The 21,713-nt window shown below is 43.0% G+C and overlaps 1 protein-coding gene across 5 annotated transcripts in view; it reads left to right on the top strand.

Annotated features, from left to right (window-relative positions):
- Positions 1-21,713, top strand: part of TSPAN4 (tetraspanin 4) — a 455,141-nt gene that overhangs the window by 50,494 nt on the left and 382,934 nt on the right. For 4 of the 5 annotated variants that reach the window (XM_086748154.1, XM_086748153.1, XM_086748157.1 and 1 more), the window contains exon 2: positions 17,499-17,592. The gene's annotated coding sequence lies outside the window, so the exon portion shown is untranslated. Of the gene's footprint in view, positions 1-7,813; positions 7,961-17,498; positions 17,593-21,713 lie in introns of those variants that run through there. The other variant, XM_086748155.1, reaches the window with a different exon arrangement.

Genomic DNA, 21,713 nt, shown 5'->3' with positions numbered 1-21,713 from the left:
CTTATTCTGCTGTTGTGTGGCCACCATGGGGAAGATGAATTAGCTGAGTGAGGAAATGGATTCCTAGGATATTTTTCTGCAGTCAGCAAAGTTAAGTGAGATGGCAGCACTCAACTCGTTTTGCTGTATTTAAAGTTTTGAGGTACCTAGAGCTTGAAATACTCAACACCCAAATAAGCCTGGGAGAGGCAGATTTGTATTTTTCAGGCTCCTAATATTAAGGTCTGTAGGGGAAAGTCAAAGCCACACTGAGCAGGGACAAACATTTTCTTGTGATACACTTCACGCACTTCACCCGCAATGGCTGTAGCAGGATGTAACCTGCAAAAGTGTCTTGCGCTGCTCCGGTTCTGTAGGTCTCTTAAAAAAATTGTTTGTTTGGATCACCAAATTTTACCCTTAGTGTGCCAGTGGTATGGTTTGGGATTTTCTGTAATTCTGAGCTAAGATGTTGGACCTGGTTACAGAAAAATCTTAATTGGAAGGACCTTGTTGGCCCCTTTGCATGACTGATGTCTGCTTAGTAAAAAATATTTCTCCTTTTTTTTTTTTTCTGGATATGAACTGGAGATGCTGAACCTGCCTTTTAGTGTTAGCAATGCATAGCAATAAAAAGGAGGATTGAGAGGCTTTAGAAAAGAACAGGCCCTTTCTCTTGTACCAGCACACAAAGCAGCAGAACTTATTTTTAAGACTTACTATCCAGATTGTGTTTGAAAGAAAATTTTATTCACCAGCTGCATAAAATTGTACCAAATGAATTTAATTTACTGCTTTCAGTTATTGGTGTCTTTGATCTGGAGTGTCAAAATCTAACCTTTTCATCCCTTTTTTCGGAAATGTTCCTGTGTTGTGGAAGTGGTGATAGGCAAAGCGGCAGAAGGACGAATCTTCTGCCTTGGTCGGACACGCCTAGTGCAGAGTGCAGCAAGCTCCAGATCTACCTGCAAGATGCTGCATGCCCTCAGCTACTCTTGCGATACGCAGTTTCTCTTGGCATGGAATGAATTGATAAGTTTAATGATATGCAGCCTTCCTTGAAGAGTAAGTCACTTGCCATTTGCAACCTAAGGCATGAGATGCGGGAATCAGCTGGAGCACGTTCCTACCAGAAGGACTGTTTAGGCACTGCATAGACTGTGATTGCGCTGTGCTTGCTCTGGAGTTATTAATGTTTTGGATTTAATTTATAAATTACCCCTTCTGGGATAATTTGTGAGCCCCAGAAATGTGCTCTGTTAGCCATGTACAACTCATAAACTGTTGCTTAGACTTGTCATTCATTCATTCTTCTAACGGCTTTTAAGTTCTTGTCCTTTGAATTGCAAGAGTGCTTAGTAGGTCTGAACTGCCATATGTAGAAGGCCCAGTCACTTCCCCAAGATAAAGTACAGTTTAAGCAGAGAAAAGGCATAACTTATGCACAATATATGAATAAAATGAGAAGAAGGGGGCTAAGGAATTGGTGGTGTGGTTTGCAAAGGGACTGGGTTGGTGCATACTTGACTTTGCAGCACCAGAGGGAGTTAGACAGCAAAGAGATCACAGAGAGTGTAATTCCCATGTGTGGGTACAGATTTCAGTCTTCCTTCTGGCAACTCGTGTGTAGAAAACTGGAAAGCACACATGGATGTCTGTGCACCACGTACGGTAATTAAATTATTAATGAAAGGGAAGACCACAAGAGTTGAACTCAGGTTGCTATCTTATTCAGAGCCTTCAATTAATCCAGAAAATGAAGAAGCCCTTAGAAGACATGCGTTTTTCTCCCATTTCACTTCAGCTTTTTTTTTTTTGTATAATTTTGCATGGTATTTTAAGACTTAGGTGAAACAATTTTCATGTTATTCCCTTTTTATCTGCCAGAAAGTCCTATTTTCTTATAGCTCAATTGTAAGATTTAGTGTAGGAAAAGTCAGTAGTATGTCAAGATTATAATTATCAATTATAATTATCAAGATGATAATTATCAATTCTCAATTGGTACATTTAATATTGAGTTGCAAAGTGAAAGGATTGTGATTATTTTTCTTTATTAACTAAGGTGTAGGTGTGTTAACCCAGGCATAGGAGCCTTATTTGAAGTTGCGTATGTGCTCTGTCTAGGAGTCATCATGTGACACTTGAAAATGTACTTGGATTGTAGCTGCAAGAGATTGCTTTTTGTAATAAACTTCAAATGCTTTTGCAATGTATGTCTAGAGTACTGCAGAAAGGGACGGTCCTGACTTCCTCTTGCCTGTGGCCATGGTTTTCTCACTGTTTTCCTTATGACAGATTTTTTTTTTTTTTGAGTTTCCAGCTTCACAGCTGATTCCAAATGCTGGTGTCAGCATGAGAGGAGACAGGTGAAGAGCAGGTAGGCGGAGGGGAGCGTGAGCCAGATTGCCTTTTTCAGCAGCATCCTACACATCGATTTAAGTGACCATGGGACTGCCTCAGGCTCAGGCTCTCTTGGCTGTGTCTGTGTGCTCTTAGCTGTATCGGAGTACAACTGAGCTTGTTGGAGTATGTGGTTCAGACTGGTTGTTTTGGTGATTGAGTTTGTACCAGCAAACTGGTGTTGCAAACTAGTGTTGGAGGCAGTGTAAGTAATTGGAGTAGGTGGTCTGCTTTGAGGCTGAACCTTGAGCCAATGTGAATATATCAATAGACCTGTAATTTCTGGTCTTCATAATGATGAGAACCTGTGTCTCACAGGTGAGAAAATGTGCAGTAAAGACTAAAATCTTGCAGTAAATGCAGTAAAATCATACTTGTGTCTGAGGCATATGTAAACTAACGTGTGTTAAAAGTGGACAGGTATGATGTTTTGTGTGAAGAGTCACTCTTTCTTTTTACTGTTATTCTATGTAGTACCTGTAATAAAGAAGAGACCATAATGATGTGTGTGTACAAGTATATATGTGAACATGCATCCCATCAGTTCACATTTGCACACTGTTGTGCCTGTTTTCTTCACTGCTGTGTGAAATAACTGAAGTATTGTAGACTGAGGACTGGTCTGTGTTAGAAGCTGGTCTCAATGGAGCATGTTGCATTCCACGTACTGAACTGAGATGTCCTGTTTTCCAGCGAATGTCTTTAATTGCTGGACTTCCAGAACTTTGCTTCTCCTGAGGTGAAAGTTTTGTTCAGCTGAGAAGAACCTTTTTGGTGCTCCTAAGCAGGCTAGCTCTGCTTGGAAGGAAGTGCTGATGACTAGTGTGACAGGCTTGGAAAACGAGCTGTGGTGCACCTAAAGGGGGAGCAAGGCTGACTACTGTGTGGATATTGTCACACAATCAGCCTGGCTGCCTTGTGAGCTGCTTCGAAGTCTCCTTAGCTTTGATAGGCATTAGAGGATACATGTTATGCTTGGCATGTGCTCCTGTAGTCTATGTGTATTCCACAGAAAAATATCACTTGGTGACTGTGCTGTATAATGTGTGCCTGATGATGTCTGCAGGGCTTGTGGATATATTTGTAATGCAAGGGAAATCAGAGGAGCCACCCACACAACTGAAATGTGTTCAGGAGATAAAGGCTATTAAACTGATTGAAAAGACCAGTCAGGTCTCTAGAGAATGAAAAGCCAATTTTGACCTTATGGAGACTTTACTTGCTGATCTTACAGAGAAAGTGTTAGCAGAAGAGATAAACCTGTAATGGAATTACTTTCTGCCTTACAAAATGTGCCCAGTAGCAAGATACACAAAAGTTGCGTACTCCTTAAAAAGCAAATGGGAACCAGAGGATAAAGCATGCTTGCTTCTCTTCCCCAGTGGCCACTCCTTTTGTGGAATCCAGCTCTTCACATGCACATGGTTTAGAATTCCCTTGCCTGGCAATGGGGCTATCCCGCAATATGTGATAGTGATTACATCTGTGATTGAGGGGGAGGGCGAATACTTTACTGAATAGATCATAATATTTACTCTCTGTGTTAGAATAATATAAATGTACTACTCTAGCTTTCTCTTGTAGGAGTACGTACTGTACCAGAATCGGACATTCTTATTCTGGGATAATAACCCCAGTGGCTATGAACTAGAAAGCTTTTGCAGTAAAATGTTATTTTTTCAGTAGCTGGACTGGTTCCATCAGTGCAAAATGACTAACTTGATTAAACTTTGTTTATTTTTATATGAAGGGAAGTGCTGCACCTTGTTTGCTCTTATTAAGCTAGTATCTTTATTTAAACATGTTGATGCTCTTCTGAAGGGGCTGTTTCTTGTATCTGTTGCAACCCTTTTGTTTCATTCCTGTGACTTTCCTCATAGAAAAGACTCTCGTGCGTCTTTACTGACACAGGGATTAGATGGGTGCAACTAATAGAGTGAGGAAGGTGTTGGTTCAGAAAAATAACCTTGTTAATAAATTGGCCAAAACAATGCTTGCTTTTGTATTAATTCCCCGCTGACCAATGTAAATACAGTTCCATTTAGCATGTGAGAGATGAGAGGGACTTTGTAAATTTGTTTTTGATGTTCTCTCTCTCTGCTCTGCTTTTAAATTAGAGTTGTTGACATGAGGGTAGAACTGAGGTGAGTGAAATATGTGTGTGGACTGTTGCTCTGACAAAGCCTGTAAAAAGGGAAAGATTCTGAAGAAGCACATTGAGTTTCTAACATTGTGCAGTAGATGCTGGCTGGGAGGTTATGGAAGGTGTCCTCAAGGTTGATAATTTGCTAACTTCGTTCCCATCTCAAAAGTGCCTGTTGTTTTCTCTGTAGAAGTTTGTGTGTAGTCACGGCCAGCTGGAGTTGCTGAGAGAGGTGCCAGGGTAGGAGATGAAGAAGGTACTACACTGCCCGGCTAGTTCAAAATAAAGAGGGGGGTGGCTTTTGTGTGCTGTGGCAAAGGCATGACCAGTAAAGTAGATTCCTTAATCTTGACGTCCTTGCAAGTGAAGGGGTCAGAGCTGTAATTCAAGTCACTTTTCTCTTCTGTGTAGCATGCTGCCTTGCACCGTAGCTTTATAGCACAAGATGGGTGCCTTTAGAGTGTCTGTTGCTGCCACAGTGGGGGTTGGGGTGTAGGGGTGTGGACCATTGCACTAGTCCTGTGAAGTTTCTGTGCTGTGAGAGCACAGGATGGGAAGAGCTGTCCTAAGCTGGTGAGACCAGCCTCCTGCTGTGCTCCGTCAGCAATACAACAAAATGTCAGTGCACTTCAGTCTCCTATTCATTTGTTGCTTGCTTGATTCTTCTACTCAAAAAGGTGTCAGCCTTGGGGTCCCTTCAGGTAGCTTCCGTAAGGAGATAAATGCAGGGCTTTCTCAGCTTGTATTGCTGTATTCTTTTCCCACTTGCCCATCCCCCCTCCTTGGTTGGTTGGTTATTTTTTCTTCTCCCTAGAACTTGTAGAATGTTAGTTTAGTTTATCTTGCAGACACAATTGAAGGAGTTTCCAAGAGGAATGGATCTGCAGGAATTATTTTCACTAATCCTCTTTCATATATGTGCCAAAGGTTCCATGTATTGATATAAATTCAAATCCATTAATTCACAAGGCAAAGTCAGGCAAATTAGTCTGAGACTCCACTGAGGTGTTTTTGTGAGGGAATTTCTTACAGTACTTCAGAGATCGGTTACCGTCAGTATGAATAGGACATACCTCATTTGTTGCAGATAGAGCTGTAACTGTTTATGCAGGTGACATTTACCTGGGCATTCAAGTCATGAAGTCCAGGAGAACATGATCATTTTTCCTCAGGTTGTGGAGAATGAGAGAAAACTGTCTATCTGGAGCCCAAGTCCTTCCTGACCTCTCATGGTAAGAAATTACTGGACACACGAACTGCTCTTGAAAGGAAAGATGTTACTGGAGTCATACTAATGAATGAAGATGTATGAGTTCAGTTCTCAGTTCTGTTGTAAACTTACCTGTGTTATCATGAACAAGATTCTTAGTCTCCTGAAAAACCATAAATGAGACAAATTGTTTTTATTTTCTCCCAGCCTCGCCTATTTAAATTGCAATGTCTGTGAGGCAGGGACAGTGCACACTGCGCAAGTGTGCAGGGGCTGAAAGGGCCCAAGCTGTCCTGTTCTGTCTGCTCCCTTGTGCCAACTGTTTTGTGTAAGTACAGCAGCAAGGGCATGGGAGAGGCTGGAAGATGCAGAGAGGTGGAGTGCAGTGAGGACTGTAGTGAGGTGTTAGTATAGAGGGGCATAAGATATTTAAATATTTAGGATTTGAGACATTTCAGAAGATGTAGGCATTTTTTTTTCCTCATGAATTCAGGCTGTGCCTTTATTCGTGTCGTGTGCCTTTTGAAAGTGAGAGAAATGCAGCATTATAAAGGCAGAAAGGAGAACTGGCTGGTTCATGGAAGAGGGAGGGAGGATGTCAGGCTTTACTTCAGGGGTGATGGAGAGGGGAGTGTTTTTGAGTTTACTTTTACTGAAAGCAATACATGTGAATTGATGTTAGCAAAATCTTTATACTATGTGTGTCACTGCTTTCTAAATACTGGCAAGTAACACTTACAGACTGCTGGATCCTATAGAGGGTGCTGATCTATAGATGCTTTTTTTTCTGAGTGAAGGACATCTCCAATGCTAGCTAGCTTCAGATACTTTCTAAACTTTGCAAATAAATGTGGGTTGGAAACTGTTATTGATCCTGCCTGAAAGGTGATAACTTGACTATGGTAGAGACCATGAATAAATTTTCAATACGTTCTGTGTGGTTATCCTATAATGAGCCTCTCATCTTGTCACTGGGATGGTGTGCTTGGCAGTTTTACCCAAGGCATCCAAATTTTTGCAGAGTTTGAAGGCTAGGGCAGCAGATTGCAAAGTCCCGGGGGTTAGTGTGTATCTAAAAGGGTTTGGCTGGAAGCAAACTGAATGTGAGTGCTTACCCGAGACAGAAGGGGACATAGGCCTATGAATCTGTGGGGAAATCCAGTGGCTAAGACTGTCAGACAGTTGCTTAAGGCAACACTTTTCAAAGCAAAGAACTATTTGGACGATGTGAATGCTGCTGTCCCGGCCTGGATAGATCCGAGTTGTGCTTTACTTCACCCTCTGACTAGGTCACATCCAGTGCTCACACTGTTGCCAAACACTAGTGCTCTTAAATTACTGCACAGCAGCCCTTCATTTACCGCAAAGTGCCTGCCACAGCTACAGCGATTCTGGCCCAGCAACGGATCGTGTTGTTTTGTAATAGCTGGCTGATGTGCTTGCAGCCGATACTGCATCGCTCTGCCAGCACGGGGGCCTGTGGCCAGATCCAGTTACGCGGTGGCCAGATGGAGGATCAGAGCAGAGGGAATTGCTACAACCGGAGATGGAAAACTAATTTGGTTTGTGTGTTTTGGATGGTTGGTTTAGGAGAGCGAAAGACCTAGAGAGACCTTGCCTCAAAGTTGGGAATATGTTGTTTTAACTCTGTGAAGTTACCACAAAGGGCTAAGATAGGATAGGTGTGTCTTGTCCCTGGAAATACCGTGCTAAAATTGTATGATTTAGTTTACTGCATTGGAGATTTTCTGGGAGTAAAATCTCTCTCTTGGTGTACCCACAGCAACAAAACTAAGATAACAGTCATTTTAAGCCACGAGTTTGAAAGGAAAACCTGAAAAACTTTAAAAGGGGAAAAAAAAAAAAAAAAGAGGAGTGATTACTTTGCAGAAATTGGAGCACTAGAAAACTTAGTCCTGTGTCCTTAAGTACTTCACTTAATTGATTGGGGTAGGATGCCTACCCTGGCTGATTTTTCCTGCCTCCTTTGCTCCTCCACAGGTGCTTGTGAGTGTTTGCTCAGGGCACGCTTGTGAGATGGCATTTACCTGGCTGTTGCTCCTTGTGAAGCTGGGTGCTTGCTGGGAGTGTTCATGGTTCATCTCCCAGTTCTGCAGCAGACTCCTTGGGAAGGTCACTTCTGTCTTCCTGCATGTCAAGCGTTGTGGATAATCTCAGGGCAGTTTGAAGTGTCACTGGGATTCAGTGTTGTGCCACAGTATTAGGTGAGTCTTTGAAAGACTGTGGTGTAACCCTGGACCTAGCTAGTGAACCATCAGTTTGGGCAGTGCTGCATTACTCTTGCTAAGAGAGAGCTTGGAGAGTGGGGAGGATCCTGCTGTTGCTGATGTTGCTTTCCTCATAGTGTCTTATGTCCATATCCATCGCAGTGTGGGAAGCATAGTCCTTCTTGTGCTTGTAAGGATGGCAGAGGAACAAATATATGCAATATTGTTATGCTACAAGAGATGTATCAGGTCTTTGGGAATTGGAGTAACTCCTTTAGAAAATACCTACAATCCCTACTTAAAGGCTTACAGTGAGAGATAGTTGATTCTATGATTCTATCCACTGAGAATCTTTTTTAGGAGCTAAGTACCTGTCATATTTTAAAAACACCATATGTTCCCAAAAGCCCTGGAACAGTTCTAAGAATCACTGGGCGAATATTGGAATCAATGCATTTAAACAGTGCTTTGTCTGTATCTCTGTGTGTGTATAATTGTGTATCATAGAATCATAGAATGGTTAGGGTTGGAAGGGACCTTCAAAGGTCATCTAGTGCAAACCCCCTGCAAAGAGCAGGGACATCTCCAACTAGATCAGGTTGCTCAGAGCCTCATCCAGCCTGGCCTTGAATGTTTCCAGGGATGGGGCCTCCACCACCTCTCTGGGCAACCTGTTCCAGTGTTCCACCACATTAAATGTATTCTCTGAAAAGAAACATCTTCAATGGTGAATTTGAAATAATAACAAATCAGGTTAAGATTTAAACGTTCTCTAACCTTCTAATTTAAGAAGTACTTACCAGTGCAGGTTTGGCTAGGGCTTTAAAGGAAAATGAAAGTGCTCAAACCACAGGAAATCAATAGCTTAATTGTCTGGAAAAGAGTTCACTGCAGTGCCAGGATAAGCTGTGAGAGCAATAGCCTATTCTGCAGGTGTAGGGAGAATATTTGTCATTTAAGTTTTTCAGCAATATCAGTTCCATGATGGGTTACTTGTGAAGTTGTGAGACTGATTGGGAGCTGAGAATGCTATATAGCTTGCACTGGGGAGGGACTGAAGAGAGACTAAATGAAGAGTAGTGAGGTATTCTCTTTATTCTGGTAAAACCAGTCACATTGCCTTACTTTTTCACTATAGACAATACTATTTTAAAAAGAATTTTAAATATTAAGTTTGTTTTGATAAACCTATTTTCTTCTCTTGGTGAACTATGAAGTTTGGGGCAATTTAGGTAGTAAATAAATGCTATTTTTGCATATTTTAATTATGTTTCAATTTTCCTCTAAGGACAGCTTGACATAAAGTAAAAGTTAAATAAACAAAGAAAAAACTGCCAACAAAACAAAAGAAGAAACAAACCCACATCAACTTTACTAAAAAGGAAATCCATCATTCATCTAAAAATGGCAAAAATTGAAACTTGAATAAAGGTATCATTTATTGCATAACTGCTTAGTTAAATGAATGGTGATGTATCTTCCATAACAAATTTGCATGCTGAACTTCAGCGTATTGGGTATTTTAATCTAAACATCTATACGTTTTCATAGTTACTAGGCAGGAAGAGTCAACCCTTTCTTCAGGCATAACAGCTAACAATGGAAAAAAAGTTTAAAGCTGTTGACCTTAATCAAGGTTTCATATTTTGCACTTCTAATAACTTCAATTTAATTATGAATATTGAAACTATTAAATTATTAGTGCATGTCATAATAGTGTCTGAATTATGAATGAACGGTCAGCATCGGGCAGGCTCTCCCTTCTGGCAGGAACAGAAGGGCGTTGTGGGAGCTGCTCCCGCCCCCTCGGGTGAGGTGTAGCGTGTCCCACAGCAGAACCTCTGCTCGGGTCCGTGGCGGCTGAGGTTTGGTGGCTCTGTGCCACGAGTGACTGAGTTGGTGCTGTTATCTCTGGTTGTCCAGTGCTGCGTGTTCGCAGAGCTTCTTAACCCTGCTTGTGCAAGCCTAGGGAGGAGTGGTGATGTCTGGAAACCTAAACAAATTGCCTAGCACGACACCCTGGCTTTCATGTGATTATTAAGACTCCTCAACAATTTCTGTCCTCAGAGTAACCTATTTTATTTAACAATGTAGAGCACACATCTCCTTGGGATCTAGTTACACTAGATACAAAGGCAGATATTGGAAGTTAGATGACAATGAAATGGAAAACAATGGCTGATGCAGAGAGGCTTTCAGGAGTCTGCTACATTTTGGGCTCCCTTGTAGGTTTACTTGCTTTGAGGAGTAACTGCCTTCTCAGGCTGAGCTGGTATGGTCTCATCCTACCTAAAGGATGGGTTGTTTGTGTTGCCAATTCCATCAAGAGCATCCAGGGTACGTAAGAACTCAAAGCCTCATCTTTCTGCTCTGTATTTGGGAATAGAAATGATAAAAGTGAAAGCTGCTCTGCAGGAGAAGAGGGAACTTTCTCACAGGTCGGGCTGAGGCTTGGGAACAGCCAAAGGAGGATCACAGATCTTGCAGCTTTCAGTGCTGAGCACAGACGCCTTTGCAAGCAGAAACACAGGATGGAAGTATTTAACAGAACTCTGTCAAGTGGATACTCCAGGCCATGGAATTCTCTCTGGGATGCTGCTAAAATATTAAACAACACATGACAGATGGTTATGTTGCTTAATACACTACTGGAAAGTGTCCAGTATTACAGTAATACATACGATAGAGTAGAAAGAGGTCAGATGTCTTACAGTCTGCCAGCCATGTAGCTGCACTCAGGGTCAGTTACTTCTGAATAAACAGGAACACTTGCCTAGTTACTTGTTTTTGTAACTGTAGTTTGATAAAGCAGAAGTGAAAGAATATTCCCTGGAGTCTTAATTTTGGACAGAGGAGAGATTTCTCTAGTTTTAAGTTGTTTATGGATCTCAGGCATACAAGATCACAGTTCGTCGGTAACGTTTCCGGCTCTGTGCCATTCCTTGGTATAGAGGATGTAGCTATGAGCTGGAACTTTGATTTAGTGTTTACTTGAGAGCTTTTTGTGGTATTGGACAAAGTTGATAGAAGGTGGTCCTTTTCAGAATACCGTAGGTTTGCAGCAGAGCTCTTGCAAGGGGTGCAGAGTGCAAGTAGATGTTTAGGGGAGAGTGCTTGAGTGGTGTTCTGCTGTTTGCACTAATGGCAGCTACGTGCGCTCATCAGTTTAAGAGCTGATACGCAAGTGTGCTACACTCTCATGTTCTGGGCTTTGTAAAGAATAACCCCAAAGAGTAAAATCAATCCAGTGGTTTTCAGAGACAAGAGTGAAGCTTGTGTTGCAGGAATATGGTTGTCAGGGTTAATGCTGATGTAAGGAGGATAAGAATAGCAGAGCATAGAGTTCAGGAAATCCTAAAATAGGAGTGGGAAGGGAGTATCTAGTTATATATTCCCCTATGGTTTTAATGTATATATACCTAAAAACCATAGTGGAATTCAAGAGGGTAATTCAAGTATTAAAGCTTGTGCAGATACCAGCTGGAGATAGCTTATCTGTCATATTTGCTGGGTTTTGAGTACATGATGATTGATATGGGCACGGCAGGAGAGCTGTAGTCTTTTCTGAGGGTGAGGAGACATCTTGCATCAAGCAATAGGAATTGAAGGAAGACATTTCAAATAAACAGAATGATTCTGAGATGTCAAGTGGAATTTTGTTTGAGGGGAGAGTATGTGGGCAAGAAGTACAATGTTACCTTAATTTAAAAAAAAGGGGAGGGAGGGAGGGAGGAAGGGAAAGCAGGCGTGGGTGGTAGTGCAGAGATGAAACTTTTTGACTTTAAAAAATATTTTTCTCCTAAAAACAAGAGCAAACTGTTCATCTCTGCTTTAAAATATAATTTCCACAACCTCATGTGTCTAGTAGGACTCCACAGAGCAGCTTTTTGTTGTTACAGGCACTGTCTGCAAATGCAGGAGTACAGGCAGTCAGTAAGTTTTCTGATGTAGTTGCAGTAGTTGAAAGCAGAGCAGTGACTGAAAAATGCCCCTTGCTACTGGTGGAGGTGGCTGTGCCTGATCTGTGTGGCACAAGGAATTTCTGTGTCTTCGAAGCAGAGTTGAGTAGCTCTACACACGTATGTCCTGTGTGCCGTTGTGACAGAAACTGGGGCAGTTCCCTGCTACCTGGTGATATCGAGCCCTGGGTATCTATGTGAGCACTGGTGAAAAGAAATCACTTTGTAATGCCTTATGGGAAGACTCGTGCAGCAAAGCCTTTCCTCCTTTTTAGGGTCACCATTGAATGCCATTGATGATGTGTCTGTTGATAATAGTTCTGTTTCTCAGGATTGTTGCCCAAATGGGTGCATCTTGGTGTTTATCACTTGTGGATCTTGCCTCAAAATAGGAAGGGTGAAGCTATTTTCTTGTTTAAGGGGAAAGAAGAAGAAATAAAATTGAATGAAAACTCAGACAATATTAACACATCATGGTATTAAGTGTCTCCTAACTGCTAAGTTCACGCTTTGCCTTTGAACAATCCAATAAGTCTCCCCTCTGTGCCCGGCAAGATCATAGAGCAGATCCTCCTGGAAGCTATGCTAAGGCACGTGGAAAACAGAGAAGTGATTGACTAAGGGCAAATTGTGCCTGCCAAATCTGATGGCCTTCTATGATGGGATTACGACAGTGGTGGATAAAGGAAGATCAGCTAACATCATCTACCAGGACTTGTGCAAAGCATTTGACACTGTCCCACACAACATCTTTGTCTCTAAAATGGAGAGACAGGGATTTGATGGGTGGACTGTTTGGTGGATAAAGAATTGGCTGGATAGTTGCATCCAGAGAGTAGTGGTGAACAGCTCAGTATCTGAATGGAGATCAGTGACAAGTGGTATTCTTGGGGGTCATTACTGAGACCGGTATTACTTAACATCTTTGTTGGTGACATGGACAGTGGGATCAAGCACACCATTAGGAAGTTTCTGGATGACACCAGGCTGTGTGGTGCGGTTGACATGCTGGAAGGAAGGGATGCCATCCAGAGGGACCTTGACAGGCTGGAGAGGTGGGCCTGTACAAACCTCATGAGGTTCAACAAGGCCAAGTGCAAGGCCCTGCACATGGGTCAGGGCAATCCCAAGCACAAATCCAGGCGAGATGATGAGTGGGTTGAGAGCAGCCCTGCAGAGAAGGACTTGGGGATCCTGGTGGACGAGAAGCTCAAAATAACCCAGCAGTACATGCTTGCAGCCCAGAAATCCAACCGCATCCTGGGCTGCATCAAGAGGAGTGTGACTAGCAGGTTGAGGGAGGTGATTCTGCCCCTTTACTCCGCTCTCATGAGATCCACCTGGAGTAATGCATCCAGCTCTGGAGCCCTCAAAATAAGAAGGACATGGGCCTATTGGAGAGGGTCCAGAGGAGGGCCACAAAGATGATCAGGGGGCTGGAGCTCCTCTCCTATGAAGACAGGCTGAGAGAGTTAGGATTTTTTTTACCCTAGAGAAGAGAAGGCTCTGGGGGGACCTTACTGTGATCTTCTAGTACTTAAAGGGGGCCTATGGGGAAGGTGGGGAGGAACTTTTTGTCAGGTAATGTGGTCATAGGATGAGGGGTAACAGTTTTAAACTGGAAGAGGGTTAGTTTTAGATTAGATATGAGGAAGAAATTCTTTACTGTGAGGGTGGTGACGTACTGAAATGGGTTTACCAGAGAAGTTGTGGATGCCCCATCCCTGGAAGTGTTCAAGGCCAGGTTGGATGGGGCTTTGAGTGACCTGATCTAGTGGATGGTGTCCCTGCCCGTAGCAGGGTGATTGGAACTGGATGATTTTAAGGTCCCTTCCAACCCAAACCATTTTATAATTCTATGAAGTAGCAGCAAGCTCTGGACAGTACTAGGGCACTGAGAGGTTTCCTGCATCTAGATACCAGATTCCTTGACCAAAGTGCAGAGGAATATAAGCCTAAAGGAGCAGCCATCCTGGGTCACAGCAGAAAGTCACCTTGATCTCTCTCTCTCTCTCTCTGACAGCAATGCCCAGGGAAGAATGCAAGAGAGAGGAGAGCAATTACAGATATTTCAAAGCAGGAAAACCAGAGAGCAGAACTCTTGTCTAGCTCAGGATGTCCAAGTTACTGGAACCCGAGCTGTCTGTGATAGGTCTTTAATCAGACAGTTTGCATTTAGACATTAGGACTCAATTCACCCTCTCTTGCTAAGCTGTAGTTTTCCCCCTTAAGGATCTGTAAAGTTAGCCTGAAAAAAATCGTGTGAATGGTTGGGAGTTGTCAGAGACTTCTGTTTAGATGGACTCCAGGTTGTGTGGTGGACACCAGAGAGCCAGGAAGCATTTGACACAAGCCAGGACAGAAAGATTAAATGCAAGCCTCTGGTCTCTGGAACAGGATGTCTGGTGTAGCTGGCTTTGAGGGGAGCCTTGTAGAGCTAATTGGAGTTACACTGCAGCTGACATTCCTGTTGTTGTTAAAGTTAATGCTCAGAGGCACTGTTGTGCTCAGCAACGCATGATAAATAGACATAAACATCTTGTAAAAGGTGATCCCTGGTCAAAAGACGAGAAGCTTAGCATGAGCAGGCAATGCGCCCTTGCGGCCCAGAAGGCCAACCGCATCCTGGGCTGCATCAGGAGGATCGTGGCCAGGGCGGTGATTCTGCCCCTCTGCTCTGCTCTGGTGGGACCCCACCTGGAGTACTGTGTCCAGTTCTGGAGCCCCCAACATAAGAAGGACATGGACCAGCTGGAGAAGGTCCAGAGGAGGGCCACAAAGATAATGAGCAGGCTGGAGCACCTTTCCTATGAGGACAGGCTGAGAGAGTTGGGGCTGTTCAGCCTGGAGAAGAGGAGGCTCTGGGGAGACCTTATAGAGGTCTTCCAGTACCTCGAGGGGGCCTACAAGAAAGATGAGGAGAGACTGTTCAGTAGGGCCTGTTGTGACAGGACAAGGGGTAATGGTTTTAAAATAGAGGGAGGTAGATTTAGATTAGATACTGGGAAAAATTTTTTTACGCTGAGGGTTGTAGAACCCTAGAGCAGGTTGCCCAGAGAGGTGGTTGATGCCCCATCCCTGGAAACATTCAAGGCCAGGCTGGATGAGGCTCTGAGCAATCTGATCTGGTTGGGGATGTCCCTGCTCTTTGCAGGGGGTTTGGACTAGATGACCTTTGAAGGTCCCTTCCAACTGTAACCATTCTATGATTCTATACAAAAATAAAATCAACCTGAGAACAGAAGTGGGACACAAGCACACAAGATGTTTGGCTTGGGGTTCTACAGCAGATCATTTGTGGAGAGGGGACTGGAGCCCTGGTCTCTCTGCTGGTGGTGCCAGCACCTTCTTTGCTGAAACTGTAGTTGCCTGGGCTCACGTGTTGGACAGGTCAAGGGAAATCTGTGCAATGACTGTGATACTCGGAGGAGGATTTTGGATGTTTTCTAGACTTGAAGAATAGATTTAGATGCAGCCTACTGAAATCACATCCTCTCATTAGTGTAGTGCTGCCACTTCTAACAGAAGCAACTACCTCTGTTTCAGGAGGCAAGACTGCAGATTCAGTAGCTTTATGTGATGTTTATGGTAATGTTTTTTAACCAGCATGATGAAGGTTTGCCGGTACTGGGTTATTCAGGACTACCCAGGCTCACTGGAGGCAGTGTTGTGTGCGTGGTTCTGCACCTTCCCTGCCTAATCTCTTGAGCTGGTTGTTGACTGTTGAGAGCACCCGTGACTGCAGTGTAGATACAGCTTCAGATACGTACTTCCTCCTGCATCCCTGTAGAAAAGAGAAGGCATGAAACGCGTTCCTGTGCATCTGTACTGGTGTTTACTGCACTGTACTCTCCAGGGATGCAAACGAATGGTAAGAGTGGGTCAAGCCAGTAGGCTGTCCAGCTTGTTTTCTTTTTCACAGTAGCCAAGAGCACCTGCAGAACCAGCCAACACCAGTCCACAAAAGTCATGGGGAAAGCAGGGTTTGTTTGCATTGTTACTACTAAGGCTTCCAGCTTGTTTTTACTTCATAATTGAATTTGTTTTTCTAAGAAGAATCTTTGCTGTTATGAGTCACCCTGACTTGAAAGAAGGATTTAGCTTTCAGCTGCCTTTTGCCTTAAAAGGTGATGCTGCTTCTGGTATTTGTCAAGTTTAGGAAAAAAAAAAAAAGTCTAAAAATCATCAGGCAGCTCTCCCTTCTCAAGAAACACTTGATATCTACTTCCTTAGGTTTTTTTTGTTTTAGGAAAAAACAATATAAAGCAATGCTTAGGGAATGCGTTGCTGATTCCCCTTTGGGGCCTGCTTGATTTATGTGACAGTGAAATGTCCTAAAGCAACACTCCTGCACATAACAGGGATGTAGCCTGCTTTCTGTTGTGCTGGATTTCTAGACCATTTGAAAATTAGTGGGATTAAGTGCCTGAAATAGCAGGATTAAAGAAAAGAAAACCAAAAACTAGGAGTTACACTATGGCAAACCAGGCACAATTGGAATACAGACCAAATGCCTTTCAAGCGGGTAGATAAACTGCAGTCTTGGTTGTCTGTGGTTAGTAAGGATGTTGTAGTTCTTTTGTAGGGCTTAGCTTTTTAACCCTAAGTAAATGGGTTAAAAAGTACAGTGGGGCTAACTGCATTGTGATTAAAATCTACCTACAGTTTCAAACTTAATGCTAAGGAGATGTATACACTAGCAAAAATCTTGTGGCACGAAACAGTGGTGTAATTCGTTATCCACAATAACGATAAAACTGCAATGGAAAAGGAAGGGATTGGATTTTTCAAAAAGGTTTGTCTACGGCACAGACCTTACCGCTGCTTCTGTAGGTAGAACTAAACTGTTGGTTGATTATGCATTTGAATGTTGCTATGCATTTGAGTATAGCTACAACCTTACTTATCCCTCTGCACGTAACTTTGTGCTATTTTACCACTCCCAGCAGAAGATGCTTTTCACTTGTGGGTATTTGTTGCATAAACTACTCCCACGAGCTGAACTTGATTTGTTGGCAATTGTCAGTCTTAGAAACTTGGATGATTAGAAATATTTACCAATTTTACACTCCTTTGCTTGTACTTTACTCTCTTCTGAATGCTTTCTATGCATTGTTCCCTGGGAGCAACAAAGCTTGTTTCTTGGGATGCTGGTGGACCCTAAATTACAGGGTGCTGTTCTGTAGGCACTCTTTACCTGGACTTTCCTCTGCATGCGCAGCATGCCTTATGTCTTTTGCCATTGCATGTTCACTCTCCCCTTATTAGAGTGTGTGTGTTGATTCAATGAGGAAAAAGTTGCTTTTTTGGCTGGTTTGTTTTTTTTTTTTTAATTCTTTTTGGAAATGTGCAAGAAGAGATTTCTTCAGTAATTCAATCTTTATTTGATGACTTGAGTTTAATTTTAGTAACAAACTTCATTGAGGTTGAAGTTCATGGGGGAAAGTACAGATAGGAGGGGAAGGGGACTGTGAAGCAGGGAGCTGTAATCCTGAATTGAAAATTCTGTTCCTGAAGTGACTCCAGATCACCACTTGCCTGTTTTACTCATGAATCTGTTGGTTTGTGTCTTACAGTGGCATCACTGAAGGGCCGACTGTTATTGCTGTGGCAGATCAAAAGCTACTTCCGACTGCATCTTGTGTGTCATCTGCAGAGCGACCAGTCACAGTGAGTTTCTCCTACACACAGTCTGTTTTTTCCAGTGAGAATTTTTAGCTGTAATCTGTGATAATAATCTTTTTCTCTATTTATACTTTATCAGTTCACTTAGTACTGCAAAAAGATTTGATTTACCAGTCCCAAGCCAAATGGATACATACCTTCCCTCCCTGCCCCCAAAAGCTGATACTGGAAGCTCAGCATTGCAAACTCTTATTTTCTGGCCACCTGCACACCTTGTGCTGGGGTTTGTGTTGGGGGGATGATGGAAGACTATGCACTTTGAGTGTGTATTCTGGCTATACATCTGATGGCCAGGATCAGAACTGGACAAACTATTTTGTTCCTGAGAAAGCTTCAGGAAGAAAAATTCTTTAAATAAAAGGAGGAGAGAAAATTATTGCTTCGGCAAAGAAGATTAAACTTTCCTACTTGTTCAGAGTGCCAGAAGCAAACACATCATACGTTTGTGGCATCTAGTCATAGGCAGTAGCAGGTGAAAGGAAGTGGTGTCTCAGTGCTGGAATATTCCTGAGTCTGTTCCTAGGTAAACTCTTAAAATGAGAGGCTGGAATTTTCCCAGCAGTGCTGAGGAGGGGCTAGCTAACTCAGTGCTATTTGGAGACCAAATGTAAACTCTTGAAAATCCTCTTTCCCTGAAACTCTCTTACTTTCTACCTAAAAGAAATACAGTGAAGAACCCTACCTACTTCTACCAGCTGTCTATGAATGTCCCTGTAACTTGCCTATGATTCGTTTGTCAATAATTCTCTTCTGCCAATAACTTAGTAAAATGCACTCAGGTGATTTTGATATTTTGCACTCTTTAAAAGGATGGTGTAACAATTCCTTGCAAAGCCATCTCTGGTTTTCAGACAGTTATTTACCTGTCTTGTGCTGGTTGCGAGAGCTGAATACATTAGCCATGTATCTCCTGTGCAGAATCTATCTGCAGGAGTAGAAGCGCAGGAGCAAATCTATGCACATGCAAGTGTTTACTTTAAGGAAAACTTGAGGACTCAAGGAACAACAACAACAAAAAAAAATGGTAAGTGCTTAGGGGAGTGCAGGACATACATACAATCAAATGGCATTGAATATTGACATGGTGTAGATTTTGGGTTGTGGGGTTGGGCATGAGGGAAGTAATTGTGCCTAGGTGACTGATTCTCCTAAGAACAAATGGCAAAAGCAGGCGGAAGCAACACTTTAAAAGGAAAAGGCCTCAAAATCTCTGTTGCAAGGTTATTGGAAGGAGAATTGGACATAATGTGCATGCATAAATTATGTATGACTTGTAAAATAAGGAAGTTGCCTTCTAGTGAGCTGTTGTGTTTTGCCTAGAAGGACAGAGCCAGATTGCAGCATGTGTAGAGAATAATACCTGTCAGAAATGGACTATTGAGGGAAAGTAATCATTTTGATCAAAAGTAGTTAAAAGTGAGGCTGAGTAGAAGGGAAAAAAAGCCACAACTGCTCAGCTGGAAGAATGCTTCCAGTGCTGCAGACGTGCCCTGAGATGCATGTTTTATGTATTAGGAATATTGATCAAGGCTGTGGTTGTACCCTGCATTACCACTGTTCTTCCTGATCATTGTGATCAGGATTTCTTAATTCCTTTGAATTCCACTCCTTTCTCTGTGAGCAAGTAAAAAGCACTTGATGCTGGTGTGATGAGGAACTCGGCATTGTACGAGGTCGTTAGCTTAGCCCTTCTTTCCTTCTGATCTAGTATAATGCAGAAGTGACTGTTTTAATCACAAAAGAACTAAAAAGCCATGGGGAGCTCAGTCTCTGTGTTCTCTTTTGAGGTCTTCTAGTAAACCTGCAAGTGAGCTTTGCCTCTGCTGAAGGCAGCATGATCTTGTCACGGAGGTTGCCTATGATTTCTCCCCACACACTCTCTTCCCTTGTTAATTACTTAGATCCTTGATCCTGCCTGCAGACATTTTCCCTGCGGGATGGATCTTACTGTGGACCATGAATTTTGGCTGAGTAAAATGCAGGAAGGAGGAAGAGTTTAAGTGAGGTGTGTCTTGTGTCAGCTGACAGAGAACAGTGCTCGAAGCAGAAGCTTCTTGGTGCATGGACGGGTATTTGGCTGAATCTACTGGCTGTGGCAAAGACATGCCGGTTTATATCAATTAGCATTCCTGACAAATCAATTAGCATTCCTATTTTCTTAAGAGAGTCACTGTTAGGGGTGTCACTGGGAACCGTACACACAATCTGAGATACACTGAGTGCTGTAAAGGAGACCTAGAATTTGTGTTTCTGCAAAGAAACAACCTAGGCTGCTTTTTGAAGTTTTTGGCTTTCAGATCAAAAGCAGGATTGCTTCCACACTTAGGCTTGCTTTCTCTTTCTCTTGAGTCAATGTCCATTCCCTTCTGATTCTTTACAGCGCCCAGAGAAAGTTGAATCCCTGTTGAACCCACAGAAGCCACCTCCACTTGCATCTGTTAAAACCAGCTGGAGGCAAAGGGTGAGGTTGCAGATGAGTGACATCAAAGGCCTTTTCTGTGCTATAACATTTGGCTCCTGCACCCTTGAGAAGGGAAGAGTCTGCAGTTATCCTTGTTTGAGCAAGGCACCCTGGGAGCAGATCAGCCCTGCTGTGATCCTGGATGTGTAGTGGATGCTGCACTGGCAGCCCTGCTGATGCCGTTGCTTTGGACTTTTACCATACCACCCTTGGCTTTCTGCTCTTGCATGCTTGTTCTTTTGTTTAGCTACCAAACTTTCCAAGCAAGCTGCACAAGCTCATGCTGGCTGGTGTGCCTCTTGAAAGCAGAATGATTGGGTAGTTAATTTAGAAATCTACAAGTCCAGTTTCAGTTCCCTGGTCTGCTTGCAGATTCATTCTGAGAATTCAGAAGCATGACTTTGTCTCTGTACCAGTTTCCTAACTGTTACAGGACACTTCCCTCCTTGGATGGGAACTGAGGGTAAACAGAGCCAGTGAATGCTCCAGTACAGTGGCTGAAGAAGTAACATAACAAGGTATCAACAAGGATGTCTCTCTCTGTTACTTCTGCGCAGCCTAAATAGTATCCCTGAAGTCTTTTTAGCAGCCAAAATGAGACGATGAACACTGTGTATGGATGCAAAATGCAAGGGGGAGGTTGTGTACCATGCCAGTGATACTGAGGCGTCAGCATGAGATCCCAGCATCCACTGTCCGACTTTGATCACTGAGTGTGTCTTGCCCCTCTGAGTGGAAATGCTTGCTTGGGCCTCAGACACCAGAGCAAACAGCTTGCGTTCACATTCCTCACCTGAAGTTCCAGTAGCAGATGCTGCTTTATTCTTATGTGGTTTTGCCTTATGTAGGCACATCTGCTTAACTCAGCTGGCCTGCCTGTTGTGTGTTGGCTTTCAGCATTTACTTTAGGGTTACAAGAGAGTCTTCTACCTTGCTTTCCAAATGTCACCAGGTGAAGTTCTTTTCAGAGCCTGGCTGTTTCATGGCTGCACAGCCTACCTCAGAATAGTTGCTGTCCCTGCTATGTCGGTGAATAGGATCTTGATAGGACTGACAGCTTTAAAACATTCTCTCTGAACTCTGAGATGAAAGTGAGGCATTTCCTTTCTCCTTCCATAGGGCTCATCTCCTGTAAGAGGAAGGAGGTGGTTCTCTCTTTAAAAATGTAACTCCTATCAGCTATCATAGCAGTGTCTATAGCACTCCATGGCAGCATGCTGTGATGCCTCATGCTATGGGAAACTGGGAATATGGGAATGAAAGGCAACTCTGCCAAGAGGCTTCTGTCTATATTGATAGGATAGTACACGTGACTCTTATGGCATTACCTGAATCTCACTGGTGATACAGTGGAAAAGGAATAGGCTAAAATCAAGTTAGGGTTCAAATATTCAGATTGCAAGGATACTCCCTGAGGTTTCATCTGCCTACTTGCTAATGGCGTAGCATTGGGAACAGAGTAGATTAAAGAAGTTTGTTTGGCTCTGCACTGCAAATACAAAGCCAGCCTTGCTTTGGCTCCCAGCCCAGAGTGAAAAGGATGGCTGATCACTCAGCTCCTCAGTGTTGACAGCTATTGTTGTCAGGGACAGATATGACTTGGGTCTAAGACAGGGATAACAGTGCGAGTACTTTCTAGAGGGAA

Source organism: Chlamydotis macqueenii, chromosome 5 (assembly GCF_036417535.1).
Source record: "Chlamydotis macqueenii isolate bChlMac1 chromosome 5, bChlMac1.mat, whole genome shotgun sequence".
NCBI classification, from domain to species: Eukaryota; Metazoa; Chordata; class Aves; order Otidiformes; family Otididae; genus Chlamydotis; species Chlamydotis macqueenii.
The sequence above is the reverse complement of the archived record's forward strand: the minus strand, read 5'-3'. Positions and strand labels throughout refer to the sequence as shown.